The 18885-nt window shown below is 42.8% G+C and overlaps 1 long non-coding RNA gene and 2 other non-coding genes across 3 annotated transcripts; 2 read left to right on the top strand and 1 right to left on the bottom strand.

Annotated features, from left to right (window-relative positions):
* Positions 1-300: 300 nt before the first annotated feature.
* Positions 301-17195, bottom strand: LOC118944864. Its single transcript, XR_005040256.1, has 4 exons — positions 16302-17195; positions 6157-6389; positions 4028-4344; positions 301-1535 (listed from the first exon to the last, which is right to left on the bottom strand). It is a non-coding gene; the product is annotated as an uncharacterized LOC118944864 (long non-coding RNA).
* An 861-nt stretch (positions 17196-18056) lies between these two features.
* trnae-cuc lies at positions 18057-18128 on the top strand. Its single transcript has one exon. It is a non-coding gene; the product is annotated as a tRNA-Glu (tRNA).
* A 569-nt stretch (positions 18129-18697) lies between these two features.
* trnae-cuc lies at positions 18698-18769 on the top strand. Its single transcript has one exon. It is a non-coding gene; the product is annotated as a tRNA-Glu (tRNA).
* Positions 18770-18885: the final 116 nt, after the last annotated feature.

Genomic DNA, 18885 nt, shown 5'->3' with positions numbered 1-18885 from the left:
TTTGGGAAAACCTTGCAAATTACTTACAGTGGGGCAAAAAAGTATTTAGTCAGCCACCAATTGTGCAAGTTCTCTCACTTAAAAAGATGAGGCCTGTAATTTTCATCATAGGTACACTTCAACTATGACAGACAAAATTAGAAAAAAATAATCCTGAAAATCACATTGTAGGATTTTCAATGAATTTATTTGCAAATTATGGAAAATAAGTATTTGGTCAATAACAAAATAACATTTTCCTAAATCATTACAAAAAAAAATTTTCAGAGTGATTATAATTGCACTAGAATTGTTTGTTTGTTTCAGTATTTTCTCGTTAATACCTGCGTTCTGTTTTGTATGTTGTAAGAATGTAAATTGTTGATCTGCATTTTGAATAAAACATTTTTTTTTAAAATTTTTAACCCAGCACAGGTCTGCTTCCTCTAAAGCCAATGCTAAACTGCATCTTGTGCTGACCCAACAAGTGTGCCTTGTTGCTGGCAGGGGTGGAAAAGGTACTCAATTGTCTTGAGTAAAACGTAAAGATACCTTAATAGAAAATTACTCAAGTAAAAGTGACCAAGGTACCAAGTCAAATACTACTTGAGTATAAGTAAAAAAGTATCTGGTTTTAAATGTACTTAAGTACAGTAGTGTAAAAAGTAACAATTATCATACTTGAGTGAAAGTACAAAGTAAAAGTTATACATTCAATTCCTTATATTAAGCAGTGGTGGATGTATCAAAAGTATGAAACGTAAGAGCCGTAAATCTAAAAAGCAAAACAACCAGACCTTTTATTTAGTTTGAGTTTTTCTGAAAGTTAAGTCTTAAGGACGCAGTAAGAGCTCAGATAAAAAAAAATAAAAAGTGGATTGTCAAATATAGGCAACACTTCAAAATACATCTCTTACAGACAAAACAGAATTATGCCTTAATAGAAAAGGAATATAGCCAGTACTTACAATCAGTACTTACAATCAGTTACATTGCTTTAGAAAAAACAGCTCATCAAAAGTACACAAAACATCACTGTAGGAATATGAGGACATCACCACTGATGGAACTGTATTAGAAATCAGTGTCTGGTCATAACTTTGTAACAAGGACACCTATAATTTATGTTGAAATTTCACAGTTAACAAAAATGCATAAGGCATCCTTGTCCTTGGCCTTGCAAGCGTTAAGCTGTCATTACTTGAAGTTGAAGAATTTATGGTTAATCTTCAGTGAAAGCTGGTTTTCAAAGTTTCTGGAATACAGCCTTGCTCTCCTGGGGCTGAAAACAAGTCCTGCAATGCTGAACAGCCTTCCACAGGAAGCTGATGCAGGTACGGGTGTGTTTAACCTCAGAGACAGGTTACAGACTGCCGAGAAGGACTTGAGCAACTCCATACGATCAGCTGAACAGGCCAGGAATCTGTCCAGCTGATTGGAGCTTTCCTGTGCTTGAGACGTTTTCAATGCAGAGAAGAAGTCCTCATCTGATGAACTGGTGCCATCACCTAGCTGCTGCAAGGGTTCTTCCAGGTGGTCCTTGATGTCGTCCATTCCTGAAATACAAGGAAGATGACAATAGAAATCATGCCGTTATGAGCCTACGTGAATCCATCCCCATCCATATTTTTATTTAACTAGGCAAGTCAGTTAAGAAAAAAAAATCTTATTTACAATGACGGCCTAGGAACAGTGGATTAACTGCCTTGTTCAGGGGCAGAGCGACAGAGTTTTACCTTGTCAGCTCGGATATTCGATCTAGCAACCTTTCGGTTACTGGTCCAACGCTCTAACCACTAGGCTACCTGCCGTTATATAAACCAAGCAACAGGGCTAAGTAGACTGATCTAGAGGCGACGTTGGTTATTAAAATGATTACATCTGAGCTCCTAGAGTGTGCGGCTCTCCTTTAATTTTTCAAGTGTTCTACCCATCGGACTGAACCACAGAGTCAGGAATGTAGTTTAAATGGGTGATTCTCAAATCTATGAAGTGTCAAATTGTTATGAATTGTATGAATAATGACTAAATTATGTATACATTTAAAGTAGAACTATAACAAACATAATTGTACCATGTCTCTGTATAATGAGGAAGAATGTTTGTCCATAAGAGAAGAGAAACTGTGGCAGACAACTTGTGCCCTCTGTGAAACTGATAACGGGGAAGGAAGTCCCCCCACACAAAGAGGGGAGAAACCGTTGGGCTTGCAGTAAATTGTGCCACATGTTGTAGTATGTGATAAGCAATATATGTGTAGGAGAAAACTTGTAGACTATATTGTCATTGTCTGAGAAGAGGGACATTTATGACGAAATGGGAGATATACACTGCTCAAAAAAATAAAGGGAACACTAAAATAACACATCCTAGATCTGAATGAATGAAATATTCTTATTAAATACTTTTTTCTTTACATAGTTGAATGTGCTGACAACAAAATCACACAAAAATTATCAATGGAAATCAAATTTATCAACCCATGGAGGTCTGGATTTGGAGTCACACTCAAAATTAAAGTGGAAAACCACACTACAGGCTGATCCAACTTTGATGTCCTTAAAACAAGTCACAATGAGGCTCAGTAGATTTGAGGGAGATCTGAGGGATCTCCTCCCAGACCTGGACTAAAGCATCCGCCAACTCCTGGACAGTCTGTGGTGCAACGTGGCGTTGGTGGATGGAGCGAGACATGATGTCCCAGATGTGCTCAATTAGATTCAGGTCTGGGGAACGGACAGGCCAGTCCATAGCATCAATGCCTTCCTCTTGCAGGAACTGCTGACACACTCCAGCCACATGAGGTCTAGCATTGTCTTGCATTAGGGGGAACCCAGGGCCAACCGCACCAGCATATGGTCTCACAAGGGGTCTGAGGATCTCATCTCGGTACCTAATGGCAGTCAGGCTACCACTGGCGAGCACATGGAGGGCTGTGCGGCCCCCCAAAGAAATGCCACCCCACACCATGACTGACCCACCGCCAACCGGTCATGCTGGAGGATGTTGCAGGCAGCAGAACGTTCTCCACGGCGTCTCTGTCACGTGCTCAGTGTGAACCTGCTTTCATCTGTGAAGAGCACAGGGCGGGCGCCAGTGGCGCCAATCTTGGTGTTCTCTGGCAAATGCCAAACATCCTGCACGGTGTTGGGCTGTAAGCACAACCCCCACCTGTGGATGTTGGGCCCTCATACCACCCTCATGGAGTCTGTTTCTGACCGTTTGAGCAGACACATGCACATTTGTGGCCTGCTGGAGGTCCTTTTGCAGGGCTCTGGCAGTGCTCCTCCTGCTCCTCCTTGCACTAAGGCGGAGGTAGCGGTCCTGCTGCTGGGTTTTTGCACTCCTACGGCCTCCTCCATGTCTCCTGATGTACCGGCCTGTCTGCTGGTAGGGCCTCCATGCTCTGGACACGACGCTGACAGGCACAGCAAACCTTCTTGCCACAGCTCACATTGATGTGCCATCCTGGATGAGCTGCATTACCTGAGCCACGTGTGTGGGTTGTAGACTCCGTCTCATGCTACCACTAGAGTGAAAGCATCGCCAGCATTCAAGTGACCAAAACATCAGCCAGGAAGCATAGGAACTGAGAAGTGGTCTGTGGTCACCACCTGCAGAACCACTCCTTTATTGGGGGTGTCTTGCTAATTGCCTATAATTTCCACCTGTTGTCTTCCATTTGCACAACAGCATGTGAAATGTATTGTCAATCAGTGCTGCTTCCTAAGTGGACAGTTTGATTTCACAGAAGTGTGATTGACTTGGAGTTACATTGTGTTGTTTAAGTGTCCCCTTTATTTTTTGAGCTGTGTATAAACCAATGTACATGATATGATGGGGAGAGCTCCCGTAAATAAACGTTGCTGACTATTGTAGACTGGCCTCTGTCTGTTTCATTTCAACAAGAATCTTACAAATTCTTGGTAGCAGACCGAGTAGTTCAGTTTATGAACATTGAGTACATAATTCTCTTAACACAAATGAACACTATACACAGTTGTTTATGAATAATAAAATACTGTTAATTAACCACATGTTGTCTTACCCATTCTGATGGTGGCGTCATGCTTTGTCTACGTTGTTTAGAATTTGGGGAGAAGGATTGCAGCGGCTATCAGCTCAGGGTCGTGAAACATGTGGCTGAAGCGCTTCTTCAGTCTCAGTTGTAGCACATCCACCAGAGGCTTACAGTACTTCATGGACAACTTGATTCAGTCAAGTTTTGTGATCAGCAGGTTGATAGTTGGAAGTAGCCAGCCCATCTGGACATTGGTTTCAGCCTGCAGGATGTTGATGGCCTTTGCGACTGGGCTCATGGTGGCAGCATACACTGTGAGGAAGGCAAGTTCAGCTGGATTGAACCTATGAAATATATATATATATATATATAGACACACACACACTGTGTTTCGTAACCCTATACAAAGGTGACCACTAACCATTTCACCCGATTTAACTACAGTAATCAATGGCTGGATGAGTAGTTGACTAAATAGTGTATGGCTACAACATGCTGCAAGTGTGGATATTCAGCATGTGTTCCAAAGTGCTTGCCACTTGCCAAATGTTGAACGGGATACTTTTTTGTAAGCCTCACTGGATGTTGCCTTCAGGGCATCCACTGTAGATACTAAGTTGAGTAGGTGGCAAGCACAACGCTGGTGCTTCGGCAGCTGGTACACAAAATCATCATCTTCATTCAGGATCGTGGCCACATCAACAAACTCCACTTCTTCACTCTCCTCTTGTTCCTCTTCACCATCTTCCTGTCCTGGCTGAGCTGCTTCACCACCCACTGCTTCCACTGTCTCGATGTTTTCATCTTATCCAAAAACTTGGAAAGCTTTCAAGAAGTTAGAGCCGTTGTCTGTTGTTGTTCTAACAATCTTAGCCCGGATTTTAATCTCAGAATGGATGTCATTTAGGGCCCCTGCCAACACAAAGGTGTATGATCCTCTCAACCGTTTACAGGCCAGGGCTGCAGAACATCTGTTGAGACTGTCAGGGTCTATCGAGTGGGCTGTAAACACCAATGAAGCTCTGTCTTCTTGCAGACCAGCAGTCGGTGGCGGCGATGTGGTTAACTCCTCTCGTGGCCTTAGTCACCTTCTCAATTTCCTTGGAGGCTTCATCAACCCTGGAGCGCAGTGTGGGCCTTGATAAGATCTTTGAGTTAACCTCTAGCACTTAGCCATCCCGGATCCGGGATCGAGCATAACACAACGTTAACTATTCATGAAAATCGCAAATGAAATGAAATAAATATGCTAGCTCTCAAGCTTAGCCTTTTGTTAACAACACTGTCATCTCAGATTTTCAAAATATGCTTCTCAACCATAGGAAAACAATCATTTGTGTAACAGTAGCTAGCTAGCGTAGCATTTAGCGTTAGCGTTAGCATTCAGCAGGCAACATTTTCACAAAAACCAGAAAAGCATTCAAATAAAATAATTTACCTTTGAAGAACTTCAGATGTTTTCAATGAGGAGACTGTTAGATAGCAAATGTTCAGTTTTTCCTGAAAGATGATTGGTTTAGGAGAAATCGCTCCGTTTGGCTACCAAAAAAACCCGAAAATCCAGTCATCAAAACGCCAAACTTTTTTCCAAATTAACTCCATAATATCGACTGAAACATGGCAAACGTTGTTTAGAACCAATCCTCAAGGTGTTTTTCACATATATCTTCGATGATATATCGTTCGTGGAAGTGTGCTTTCTCTCCTGAATCCCAGGAGAAAATGCCCGCACCTGAAGATTACGCACCAATTTAGACAAAGGACACCGGGCGGACCCCTGGAAAATGTAGTCTCTTATGGCCAATCTTCCAATGATATGCCTACAAATACGTCACAATGCTGCAGACATCTTGAAGAATTGACAGAAAGGGCAGGCTCGTTCGTGGTGCATTCACAGCCATATAAGAAGACAATGGAAAACAGAGCTTCAGAAATTCTGCTCATTTCCTGTTTGAAGTTTCATCTTGGTTTCGCCTGTAGCATGAGTTCTGTGGCACTCACAGATAATATCTTTGCAGTTTTGGATACGTCAGACTGTTTTCTTTCCAAAGCTGTCAATTATATGCATAGTCGAGCATCTTTTCGTGACAAAATATTGCGCTTAAAAGGGGCACTTTTTTTATCCAATAATGAAATAGCGCCCCCATAGACTCAACTGGTTAAGCTGTAGATCCTGGACAAACTCTCTAATCGGTTCTTGTTCTACAACAGAAAATGGTTGGAGCCCTTGGACCACATACTTCATCACAGCTTTGTCGATGGATTTGAGAGACACCGTCTTCAGTAATGTGCTCTGCTTGATGGTGGAGGGAGTCTTAGGGGCATGTTCTCTCTTCAGTATGTTTGCCGTCAGTTCTCCATACTTTTTAAGATGGTGTACATGCTTTCTCTGAAATAAGAAGAAAAGGAAAAGAGAGTTACTTAGCTAGATAACTACCATCACCAAATACTTAAGGTATAGGATCCTAATTTTAAAGCTACAAGCAACATTAGTTAAGTGAGCGTTTGTGACCACCATTTTTTTTGTAGCAGTATTTTTATTGGAATTTCACAATTTTCACCCATATTAAGAGATTCAACAAAGACAAAGCAAAAAAAACAGCACACACACACAGTAAGTTTTGACTTCAGGTTATTGTTTGAAGGGGTGCCAGGTAGGTTGTGACTACCAGAGAAAATATTGATTTCTCCTTTTGGTTTGGGAGGGAAACAGTCCTGTCTGGTCCGTCAAGTCTACACCAATACAAAGGACTCATGTAAAAGTCTGGATTGAAATTTTTCATAAACCATTAAAACATTGGAAATAACTTCAAAACAACTGTATTATTTTGCGTGGGTTGTATAACCAACATAAATGATCACACAGACAATAATATAACAAAATAATGATCCCTGGTTCCTCCAGAAAAGTCCCGTACTTTGGGCCTAAAAAGAGTCCAGCCCGGTAAATGAACTCAAGTGACCTTAGTCATGCAATGTTTGTCCACTTATAAAGTGTAGCGTAAACGCAGTCTCAATCATAGTCAAAATATCAAATCTTTTACCACACAACCATAAATAATATCACATCTCAATAAGTCTTAAATATCACGGTATACATCACTCTAAAACAAATGAAATACCGTATGCAAAATAGTTGTGGTCAGTCAGACAATCCAATCCGCCAACAGATCTCCAGCGGAGAAAGGCCACAAAGAACCAGCGGAAAACAACTGAGATGTGTAGTCCAAAGGTAGCAATGCGTGGATCCGATCCTGGTTAAACTTGCGACTAGGCTACAAAGCACACTTTTAAATACAACAAAACAAACAGAATAAAGACGCTTCGGAACTGAGGTTTGAACACATCCTCATTCGCGTCTCCATCACAACTCCACTTTTGCGCAGCTGATGCTGGATATTTAATTGGGAATTAAAAAGGAAGCGACCTTTTGGAAGGAGAAGCACTGAGACGGTTCAGACAAATTCAGGACCGTCACAACACACCCACACACACACACCAACCATCTTCCCCTCCCCATCATTGCATCTCCCAATACATACATTTTAAACAAACGAACAGAAATTAAACACTAAAGCTCAGTTTAAACCAAGAAGTAAGGTTCAACACATGGAACGTACAGTATAATTCTTAAACAAATAGATCACCACCATTCTAAGAAAATCCTTGCAGCATAATAGCTGATACCTCAGGTTCTAGATCATTTAGATAAGGTTCCCATACTTTGTAGAACTGATCTGTTTTAGAATGCAATGTACATGTCAGATATTCCAGTGGCACCCATTCAAATAGTATCTTATGCCAATCTTTAATAGAAGGAACCTGATCACTAATCCACTGTAAGAAGATGTTTTTCCTCACTGCGAAAGTAAGGATGTTGTAAAGCCTCCTCTTACCCACAGAAGTTACATGTCTGCTAGGGAGACCTAAGAGTAAAGAAACTGGGTCCAATGTTCATTTTTAAGAGGGATATTCTACCCAACCATTAAATAGGAAGCGAGTTCAAGCACTCCAGATCCTGTGTTATTGTATCAAACAAGGAAATAAAATTAGCTTTCTACATTTGCTGGAATTTAGAAGTTACAAATATACCCAGATACGTAAAACCTGAGGGAGGCCATTTAAAAGGAAAGGGGGGAGAAGTATTAGGTACAGAATGAAGGTTACCAAGTGGCATAGCCTCTGATTTAGTTCATCTTGTAGCCTGAGATTTCACTGAATAATAATAATAATAATAATAATAATAATTCAATAATATTAAGAAGATGAAGTCTCGGAACTAGAGATGAATGTCAGGACATCATCAGCATACAAGCTTATTTTATGGTGAACCTCACCAATGAGCAGCCCCTGTATAGCAGGCTTTACCCTGACGGCCTCGGTCAGTGGTTCCATAACGAGTGCAAATAAGAGAGGGGACAAAGGACAGCCCTGTCTAGTACCTCTGTGTATAGAGAATCTATTTTACCGTAGCCCATTAGTAAGGACAGCAGCCTGAGAAAACTTTAACCTATTTTATAAAGTTGTCCCCTAAACCAAATTTAGTCAGAGCAAATAATAGGTAAGACCACTCCACACGGTCAAATGCTTTCTCAGCGTCTAGGGAGAGCGCAAGACCAGCCATAGCACTTCGTTGGTAGGCTTGAATAACATTAAGAAGCTGCCTGACATTGTTACATGACTTACGGCCCTTAATGAAGTCTGTTTGGTCTCCTTTCAATATTAGTGGCAGTGAGTCCTCTAATCTTGTGGCTAGAACTTTCGAAAGCTTTAATGCACCTATTATCGGTAATAGGTGCATTAAGGAGAGACCTCTGTTAATTTATCAATTTATTTTCATATAAATGATTGCCATCAGACTCAGTAATAGTAGCAATTCACTGTGAGTCAGCTCTCTTTTTAGCTAGGTAGCCAAGTACTTTCCTGGTTTATCACCATGTTCATATAGCTCTTGCCTGACAAATCTCATCTTCTTTTCAGCGTCCTGTGTTAGGAGTGAGTCCAACGTTGATCTAAGGACTGATATTTCCTTTAATAGGGCAGGAGTTTTAATGTAGTCCTTCTCTTTAGTACCTAATTCACCCTCTAATGTTTTTGCTTTTCCCGCTTCAGTGGCTGTGTATGACATAATCGGACCCCTGGCGTACGCTTTACAGGTTTCCCAAAGAAGCGAGGGGTTCTGTCGAGAGTTAGAGAAAAAATGGTTTAAACTCTGTAATAAAAATATGATGTGAATGTATGGTCTTTAAGAATGGTTGTATTCAACCTCCAAGGTCTAGGATGACCTCCGCACGATCTGATATGACTATGCTTCCTATCCTAGCGGATGAAACAGATTGCAAAGACATCCTGGACATAAAAAAATATATATATTCTAGTCTGACATCCATGAGGTGCAGAGAAAAAAGTGAACTCTCTGTTGGAGGGATGAAAGGTTCTCCAAACATCAGCATACCCCAGATTATCACAAATAGCTTTAAGTGACCTAGTTTGAGGAGAGAGTGAAGCTATACCGCTGGGAAACTTGTCAATAAGGGGGTTCAAAAAACAATTAAAATCTCCTCCAACTACTGCAATGTCTGAGTTGAATTCTGAAATGTCTAGAAATACTTTAGTGAGGAAATCAAGGAGGGTGGGCAGGGGGGGGAAGTAAATATTCATTATGGAAATGTTCTGCCCGTGTAAAGTACCATTAATTATAACAAAACAACCATATGTATCTTTCATACAATTCGACACTAAGTGATAGGTTATTTTTCCCAGGAATTGCTACACCTCTACTTCTGGATGTAAAGCATGAGAAAAACACTTGGCCAAACCTCCCTTGTTGCAATTTCAGATGCTCCTTAATATCCAAATTAATTTCTTGCAACAGAGCAATATCAATATTTTCTTTATTCCAAAGACAGTACCTTCTTCCATCTTCCTTGTTTCAATCCAAGATGCCGTAGCAATCATTAGTCTTTTGTCTTCGTCGTGTCCCGTGTATATATCTTCATATATCTTTTTTCTCCGCATACAATTTAATTTAATTTATTATAAACATATTTTTCTTAACCCCAACTTCAACATACTCTCCTGCAACCCACCTCATCCAATGTGGTATATATCTGCTATTTTATTTACTTTAGAACCGGAACCCCCAACAGAAGCTCGCCAGCTAACTAGCTACTAGTCAGCTAGCCACTGCTAGCGGTCATCAGCTAACCTTTAGTCGGGACAACTCCTGCCAGTCTGCACAGCGCAGATTCAACCCAGAGCTTATCGGACTTATTTTTCTCCATATCCATGGATTCCTACCGCAAGCTGTGAACCTCTTCACCTGAATCATCCCAGCTAGCTAGCTGCTATCCGATTGGCTTCTTCTGGCTAACGTCTCTGTCCCGGAAAAAGCACCAATTAGCCTGGAGCTAGCCTATGCTAGGCCCATCTCCTGGCTAGCTGAAGAGGTCCATCAGCCACTCATTGTGCTACAATACCTATTTTGCCAATTGGCCTGGACCCCTTTTATTGCCAATACGGAGCCCCGCCGATCCATCATGACTGGACTACAGACATAATCCGCCCGAGGTGGGTTTCCAAAAGGCTCCTCCGTCGCGATGTCCCCTGAATGCCCATCTGCTAGCCGCGGCCCGCTATCTGTCAAGAGCATACCAGACTGTTAGCTGAAGAGATCCATCAGCCAATTTTTTGGGCTACTATACCTATTTTGCCAATTGGCTTGGACCCTTTTACTACATGGACCCCTGCTGATCCATCACGACTGGTCTGCCGACGTAACTGCATGAGTGGGCTACAACAGACTTCTTCCGTCGCGACGTCCCCCTAAGGCCCTTCTGCTATCCCCGGCCCGCTAGCTGTCTGAATCGCCGTGTCTCCTGCCCGCCCAGCTACTCACAGGACCCTATGATCACTCGGCTACGCATGCCTCTCCCTAATATCAATATGCCTTGTCCATTGCTGTTTTGGTTAGTGATTATTGTCTTTTTTCACTGTAGAGCCTCCAGCCCTGCTCAATATGCCTTAGCTAACCCTCTTGTCCCACCTCCCACACATGCAGTCACCTCACCTGGTTTAATTGATGACTCTAGAAACAATACCTCTCTCATCGTCACTCAATGCCTAGGTTTACCTCCAATGTACTCACATCCTACCATACCTTTGTCTGTACATTATGCATTGAATCTATTCTACCGCGCCCAGAAACCTGCTCCTTTTACTCTCTGTTCCGAACGTACTAGACGATCAGTTCTTATAGCCTTTATCCATACCCTTATCCTACTCCTCCTCTGTTCCTCTGGAGACAGAGGTTAATCCAGGTCCTGCAGTGCCTAGCTCCACTCCCATTCCTCAGGCGCTATCATATGTTGACTTCTGTAACCGTAAAAGCCTCGGTTTCATGCATGTTAACATTAGAAGCCTCCTCCCTAAGTTTGTTTTATTCACTGCTTTAGCACACTTTGCCAACCCAGACGTCCTAGTCGTGTCTGAATCCTGGCTTAGGAAGGCCACCAAAAACCCTGAAAGTTGCTATCTACTGCAGAGAAAGCCTGTAGAGATCCGTCATACTATCCAGGTCTGTGCCCAAACAATTTGAGTTCTACTATTAAAAAAAATCCACCTTTCCAGAAACAATTCTCTCTCCGTTGCCGCTTGCTATTGACCACCTTCTGCCCCCAGCTGTGCCCTGGACACCATATGTGAATTGACTGCCCCCCATCTATCTTCAGAGCTCGTGCTGTTAGGTGACCTAAACTGGGACATGCTTAACACTCCGGCCATCCTACAATCTAAGCTTGATGCTCTCAATCTCACACAAATTATCAATGATCCTACCAGATACAACCCCAAATCCGTAAACACTGGCACCCTCATAAATATCACACTGGCCAATCATCCTGACCAACCTGCCGCCCAAATACACCTCTGTCGTCTTCAACCAGGATCTCAGCGATCACTGCTTCATTGCTTGCGTCCGTAATGGGTCTGCGATCAAACGACCACCCCTCATCACTGTCAAACACTCCCTAAAACACTTCCGCGAGCAGGCCTTTCTAATCAACCTGGCCCGGGTATCCTGGAAGGATATTGGCATCTTCTACTGACGCATTGAGGTCTGGTTATTCTTTAAAAGTGCTTTCCTCACAATCTTACATAAGCATGCCCCATTCAAAAATGTTAGAACCAGGAACAGATATAGCTGTGGTTCACTCCAGACCTGACTGCCCTTGACCAGCACAAAAACATCCTGTGGCGTTCTGCATTAGCATCGAATAGCCACCATGATTTGCAACTTTCAGGGAAGTTAGGAATCAATACACAGGCAGTTAGGAAAGCAAAGGCTAGCTTTTTCAAACAGAAACTTACATCCTGAAGCACAAACTCCAAAAGGTTCTGGGACACTAAACTCCATTGAGAATAAGAGAACCTCCTCCCAGCTGCCCACTGCACTTAGGCTAGGAAACACTGTCACTACCAATAAATCCACAACAATTGAGAATTTCAAGAAGCATTTTTCTATGGCTAGCCATGCTTTCCACCTGGCTACCCCAACCCCGGCCAACAGCCCTGCACTGCTCACAGCAACTTGCCCAAGCCTCCCCCATTTCTCATTCACCCAAATCCAGATAGCTGATGTTCTGAAAGAGCTGCAAAATCTGGACCCTTACGAATCAGCTGGGCTAGAAAATCTGGACCATCTCTTTCTAAAATTATCTGCCACAATTGTTGCAACCTCTATTACTAGCCTGTTCAACCTCTCTTTCGTAACGTCTGAGATCCCCAAAGATTGGAAAGCTGCCGAGGTCATCCCCCTCTTCAAATGGGGAGACACTAGACCCAAACTGCTACAGACCTATATCTATCCTACCCTGCCTTTCTAAGGTCTTCGAAAGCCAAGTTAACAAACAGATCACCGACCATTTCGAATCCCACCGTACCGTCTCCACTATGCAATCTGGTTTCCGAGCTGGTCATGGGTGCACCTCACCCACGCTCAAGTTCCAAAACGATATCATAACCTCCATTGATAAGAGACAATACTGTGCAGCTGTATACATAGACCTGGCCAAAGCTTTCGACTCAGTCAATCACCACATTCTTATCGGTAGACTCAACAGCCTTGGTGTCTCAAATGACTGCCTAGCCTGGATCATCAACTACTTCTCAGACAGAGTTCAGTGTGCCAAATCGGAGGGCCTGTTGTCCGGACCTCTGGCAATCTATGGGGGTGCCATAGGGTTCAATTCTCGGGCCAACTCTTTTCTCTGTATGTCGCTCTTGCTGCTGGTGATTCTCTGATCCACCTCTACGCAGACGATACCATTCTGTATACTTCTGGCCCTTCTTTGGACACTGTGTTAACTAACCTCCAGACGAGCTTCAATGCCATACAACTCTCCTTCCATGGCCTCCAACTGCTCTTAAATGCAAGTAAAACTAAATGCATGCTCTTCAACCGATCGCTACCAGCACCCGCCCGTCCAGCATCACTACTCTGGTTAGTTCTGACTTAGGTATTTGTAGATGTCCACATATTCTAGGTGTCTGGTTAGAATGTAAACTCTCCTTCCAGACTCACATTAAGCATCTCCAATCCAAAATTAAATCTAGAAATCGGCCTCCTATTTTGCAAAAAAAGCATCCTTCACTCAAACATACCCTCATAATACTGACTATCCTTCCGATCCTTGACTTCGGCGATGTCATTTACAAAATAGCCTCCAACACTCTACTCAGCAAATTGGATGCAGTCTATCACAGAGCCATCAGTTTTGTAACCAAAGCCCCATATACTACCCACCACTGTGACCTGTATGCTCTCATTGGATGGCCTTCGCTTCAAATTCATTGCCAAACCCACTACCACATCCAACTACCTCAGCCCCATTCTGTTATTTATTTTTGCTACTTTGCACCCCAGTATCTCTACTTGCACATGTATCACTCCAGTGTTTAATTGCTAAATTCTAATTATTTTGCCACTATAGCCTATTTATTTCCTTACCTCACCTCATTTGCACACACTGTATATAGACTTTTTTCTATTGAGTTATTGACTGTATGTTTGTTTATTCCATTTTTGTATTTAACCTTTATTTAACCAGGTAGGCTAGTTGAGAACAGGTTCTCATTTACAACTGTGACCTGGCCAAGATAATGCAAAGCAGTGCGACACAAACAACAACACAGAGTTACACATGGCCTCCAACACTCTACCCAACAAATTGGATGCAGTTTCCCACAGTGCCATCAGTTTTGTCACCAATGCTCTCTTTGGCTAGCCCTTGCTTCATACTCGTCGCCAAACCCACTGGCTCCAGGTCATCTACAAGTCTCTGCTAGGTAAAGCCCCGACTTATCTCAGCTCACTGGTCACCATAGCAGCACCTATCCATAGCACGCGCTCCAGCAGGTATATCTCACTGGTCACCCCCAAAGCCAATTCTTCCTTCGGCCACCTCTCCTTCCAGTTCTCTGCTGCCAATGACTGGAACGAACTGCAAAAATCACTAAAGCTGGAGACTCTTACCTCCCTCACTAGCTTTAAGCACCAGCTGTCAGAGAAGCTCACAGATCACTGCACCTATACATAGCTCGTCTGTAAATAGCCCATCCAATCTACCTCATCCCCATACAGTATTTATTTATCTTGCTCCTTGCTCCAGTATCTCTACTTGCACATTCATCTTCTGCACATTCTACCATTCCAGTGTTTAATTGCTATATTGTAATTACTTCGCCACTATGGCCTATTTATTGCCCAACCTCTCTTATCCTACCTCATTTGCACATGCTGTATATAGACTTTTCTACTGTATTATTGATTGTATGTTTGTTTATTCCATGTGTAACTCTGTTGTATGTGTCGAACTGCTTTGCTTTATCTTGGCCAGGTCGCAGTTGTAAATGAGAACTTGTTCTCAACTATCCTACCTGGTTAAATAAAGGTGGGGGAAAAAAATATGAATGGGGTTATGGCTCCCTCTAATGTTCATTCACGCAGTCTTACCTGCTATTGCACTTTGACCAACCAATATCCAGACTGAATCCTACTGTAAAGATGGGATGGTACCTTTTCCCATGTGTTGAACTCGCCTCCATCTCGCCGAGCATAAACAAGCGATATAAATAAATAAATTCAATAAAATAAGATTGAGGCTCTTCCACCTAAAACCAAGACTGGGCACCAACATAGATTCCCACACATCTCAGTCTGAGCTAGGGTTGCTAACTTTCTCACTACCAAATAAGGAACAAAAGGTGGCGTGCCAGTGCACGGTGACACGGCGGTGTGGGTGTAATGGGAATGAATATACTGTGTATATTCTCATTCAATTGGAAAGGCAAAAGGCATTATGAGCTATGTGAGCTGGGCAATTAGCTTTCAGAATGCGATTGTTGTCACTGCTCAATAACTGGTAAACGGAGTGGTGTTTTCCAAAGTTGACATTGGCATTACCTGCTGCATAGACTGTGATGTGTCTAATATCCAGTTCATGCTTTTCCAGACAGTTCCTCAAAGCTTGATGTTTGCCATTTCATCACCGTCTTCATAAAAGTCAAGTAACTTGCACTGCACTCCATCAGACATAGAGAAATATCTGACGCACACTGGAAACATTTTTCTATTTTCCTTGTTTGAGGCATCACTGGCAACTGAGAAATACACCGGCTCGCCTTCCGTAGGAGGCAGATAATAATTTTCCGCAGTAGACGTCACGAAGAATGCGCCGATATTGCTAGCACATTTAGCTAGCGTGGCCTCCTTGTGCAATTCTGTGGATGCATGCCGAGTTTGGTCACTCTCCCCTCCATGGCCAATTGAGAATTCCTAACGGCATAAAGTACAGAAGGCTTTCGCCGAGTCACCACTGACAGCCTTAACCCACGTCTTTTTTTTTTGCTTCCCATTGTTTGTTGTAGCTGCACAGTCTTTTCTTTTTTTGCAGGTTTACCCATATTTCCTTGATATGACAAACCGACCGAAAACAACAACAGAAATTACTTTGCCGGAATTGGCGCGTTTACGCTATTACCGTGATTGGATGAAAATACCAGACAAGGGAGATCACTTTCGGGACAAACCAATTTAGCCCAATATAAGGCACATCCCGGCTAATACGGGACAGTTGACAACCCTAGTCAGAGCTATAGTGGCAGTTACTTTAGCAAGAAAAATGATAAAACATACGAATATTGCTGAACAGGAGCACTTGAGAACTCACATCACTGCTTCATGATCAGATTCAAGTAAAAAAAGTTATCCAATGCTGCGGAGGTGCAGCTGAAAGTTATTTACCTGAGAGAGTCAATAAACGCAGCAACCTCTTCTGGTGTGTAAAGTTTTTTTAGGCGATCCGTTGACCATAATCTTCAATGTGGCCGGGTACATCAGTGCGTAGTCCATATTCATTATCTTGAGTCGAGCCTTCACCTCATCAAACGACACGCGTCTTAGTACAACCGCTGTGGAATAATCATTGAAGAATGAGACCCTTGGACCTTGACTACAGTCAGAACCGATATGCGTCTGGCCGCATCCAGGACGCGCTGCTTGTGGGTGAAGTTGTGGAACTTTCTAACCACTGGCCGTGGGCGCTGGTTGTGACCGTGTATCGGTTCTTGACAGCGATGGGCTCTGTCCAGCTTCACACGACCAGCCCTAGTATCAATTTGTAGGTAGCCAGGGATCCATTCCACGAACATGTATACTGAACGAGTACCTTTCCGGGAGTCCCACAACACGGATATTGCATCTGCGTCCTCGATTATCCAAGCCGTCAATGTGCTCCGCAATTTCGCGCACCTGTTTCTCAAGTGCCTTTATTTATTGATCTAGTTGAAGTTTCCACAGTAGCAATTCTTCCTCCTGCCTCATCCACACGCTTGACAACCCTCTGTAGTTCAGCTGAATGGCCTGCTATTGCTTCCAAAGACCGTTCCTATCTTAACATCGATCTCTTTAGTAATGTTATCCGTCTTCTTTTCAATCACCTTCCTTGTCCTATCGAGATTCTGGAAGGGGTGTAGTTTTCCAACCAGCAATGACCTGAGTGAGGATGTTGAGGACCTCTGGGAAATGGGACCAATGGTCATCTGGTCTTTGCATGGCTCGGTGGTGGGAGGTGGCTGTTTGAACGTTAAATGACGAGACAGAGGCATTGTTCAACAAGTCATGTTCAGTACATCACAACACATCCGGATATCTCAAGCACCCCGGTAAAACACAGAGTTGCAGTAATGAACATTTACCAACAGATGGCATCACTGTGCCATTTTACACCCATAACAGTGGCTGGATGTTGGACTTAATCCTGATAGCCTCCCAGCCCTCAGGGAAGAGCTCCATGTGTTTCTTGAAAGCCATTTCATTAGCAGCATGGTTTTTTAAATCACTACTTGCTGGCTGAGAGGCAGATTCTTTCTGCATCGATGCCACCAAATACCCAGCCCAGCACACTTTCAACCACCCACTTGAAGGTCTGCTCCTTATAAAGGCCAAACTGCATCTTATGCTGACCCGGCAAATGTGCTCTGCTTGCTGGGTTGCCACCTCTGAGCAGTACAGCCCTCCTGGCTGAGTCCACCACTTTGTCTGGAGACACAGCCCTGCTCCATGCTCTTTTAGTAGTTTTTTGTCCTGTAACTCCTTACTGTCCTTTAAGACAAGGATTCCATTTGGCAGTTTTCTGAAGCTGAAGCTGGACTCCCTGTCTGCTGTGAAAATCAAGAGGGAAGTTTTTATTTAATTATTTAATTTTATTTAATAAGCATAAATTATATACATTTTAATCACAGTGAGCAGATTAGATTAATAGATGGAACAATACAATTAAGTGTATAAACTCTATGTTATCTTTAGCTACTTGCTAAAGGACATTTCTACCACAAACAGACACACCAGCATAAGCAAGAGCATAGGATATCGCTCGTGCTTTTTCATTCATAGTTAACATGATGACCCTAGCTTATTTGATATGAATACAATGTTTGGTCTATTTCCGTGGACAAGTGAAGCTTTTTTATTTCACTTTTCTCCTGCAATTTTATAGCTTCCCTGGTGGTCTAGTGGTTAGGATTCGGCGCTCTCACCGCCGCGGCCCGGGTTCGATTCCCGGTCAGGGAACAACATTTTTTACTCACGGAACAATTTCTGGTTGCAAGTCTTTTTCATTGTGTTTCATTCACCTTGTTAACTGTGAATGACAATGAAAAACTTTGCTGGACATGTTAACTGTTTTTCTTCATGTTAACAAAGTCGGTAGAGAAAAGGTGCAGACGCTCGGAAGTACTACAGGGCTACTTTGGACTATCGCCGTAGTGCTGTGAGCTTTCCGGTGCCCTGTTGAAAATGTCAGATACATTAATTTGCTTGACCATGCTGTCGGTCATGTAACATGAAAAAATGCTTTGTGGACTTCACCAGACAGATCTTCTTATTGTCTCGGCCTTAGGCCTATATATCACGGTGGCTTGGCCTATGAGCTAACAGGTTATAGAGCAAACAACGCAATAATCACAACACGCTTTTTTTTATGGATTGGCTTCCCCAGTGAATTTACCCTCACACCGCTACTGCAGAGTGATTTGCTCACCGTGTGCTCCCCTCTTCCCTAGTAAAAGCCAAGTGTGAATACTTTATGTGTACATCGTGTAATATATGTGATGTCACTTGTTGGAGTTAGAAATATAGTTTCCCTGGTGGTCTAGTGGTTAGGATTCGGCGCTCTCACCGCCGCGGCCCGGGTTCGATTCCCGGTCAGGGAACAACATTTTTTACTCACGGAACAATTTCTGGTTGCAAGTCTTTTTCATTGTGTTTCATTCACCTTGTTAACTGTGAATGACAATGAAAAACTTTGCTGGACATGTTAACTGTTTTT

This window comes from Oncorhynchus mykiss, chromosome 28, assembly GCF_013265735.2.
Source record: "Oncorhynchus mykiss isolate Arlee chromosome 28, USDA_OmykA_1.1, whole genome shotgun sequence".
NCBI classification, from domain to species: Eukaryota; Metazoa; Chordata; class Actinopteri; order Salmoniformes; family Salmonidae; genus Oncorhynchus; species Oncorhynchus mykiss.
This window is presented reverse-complemented; position numbering and strand designations above follow the sequence as displayed.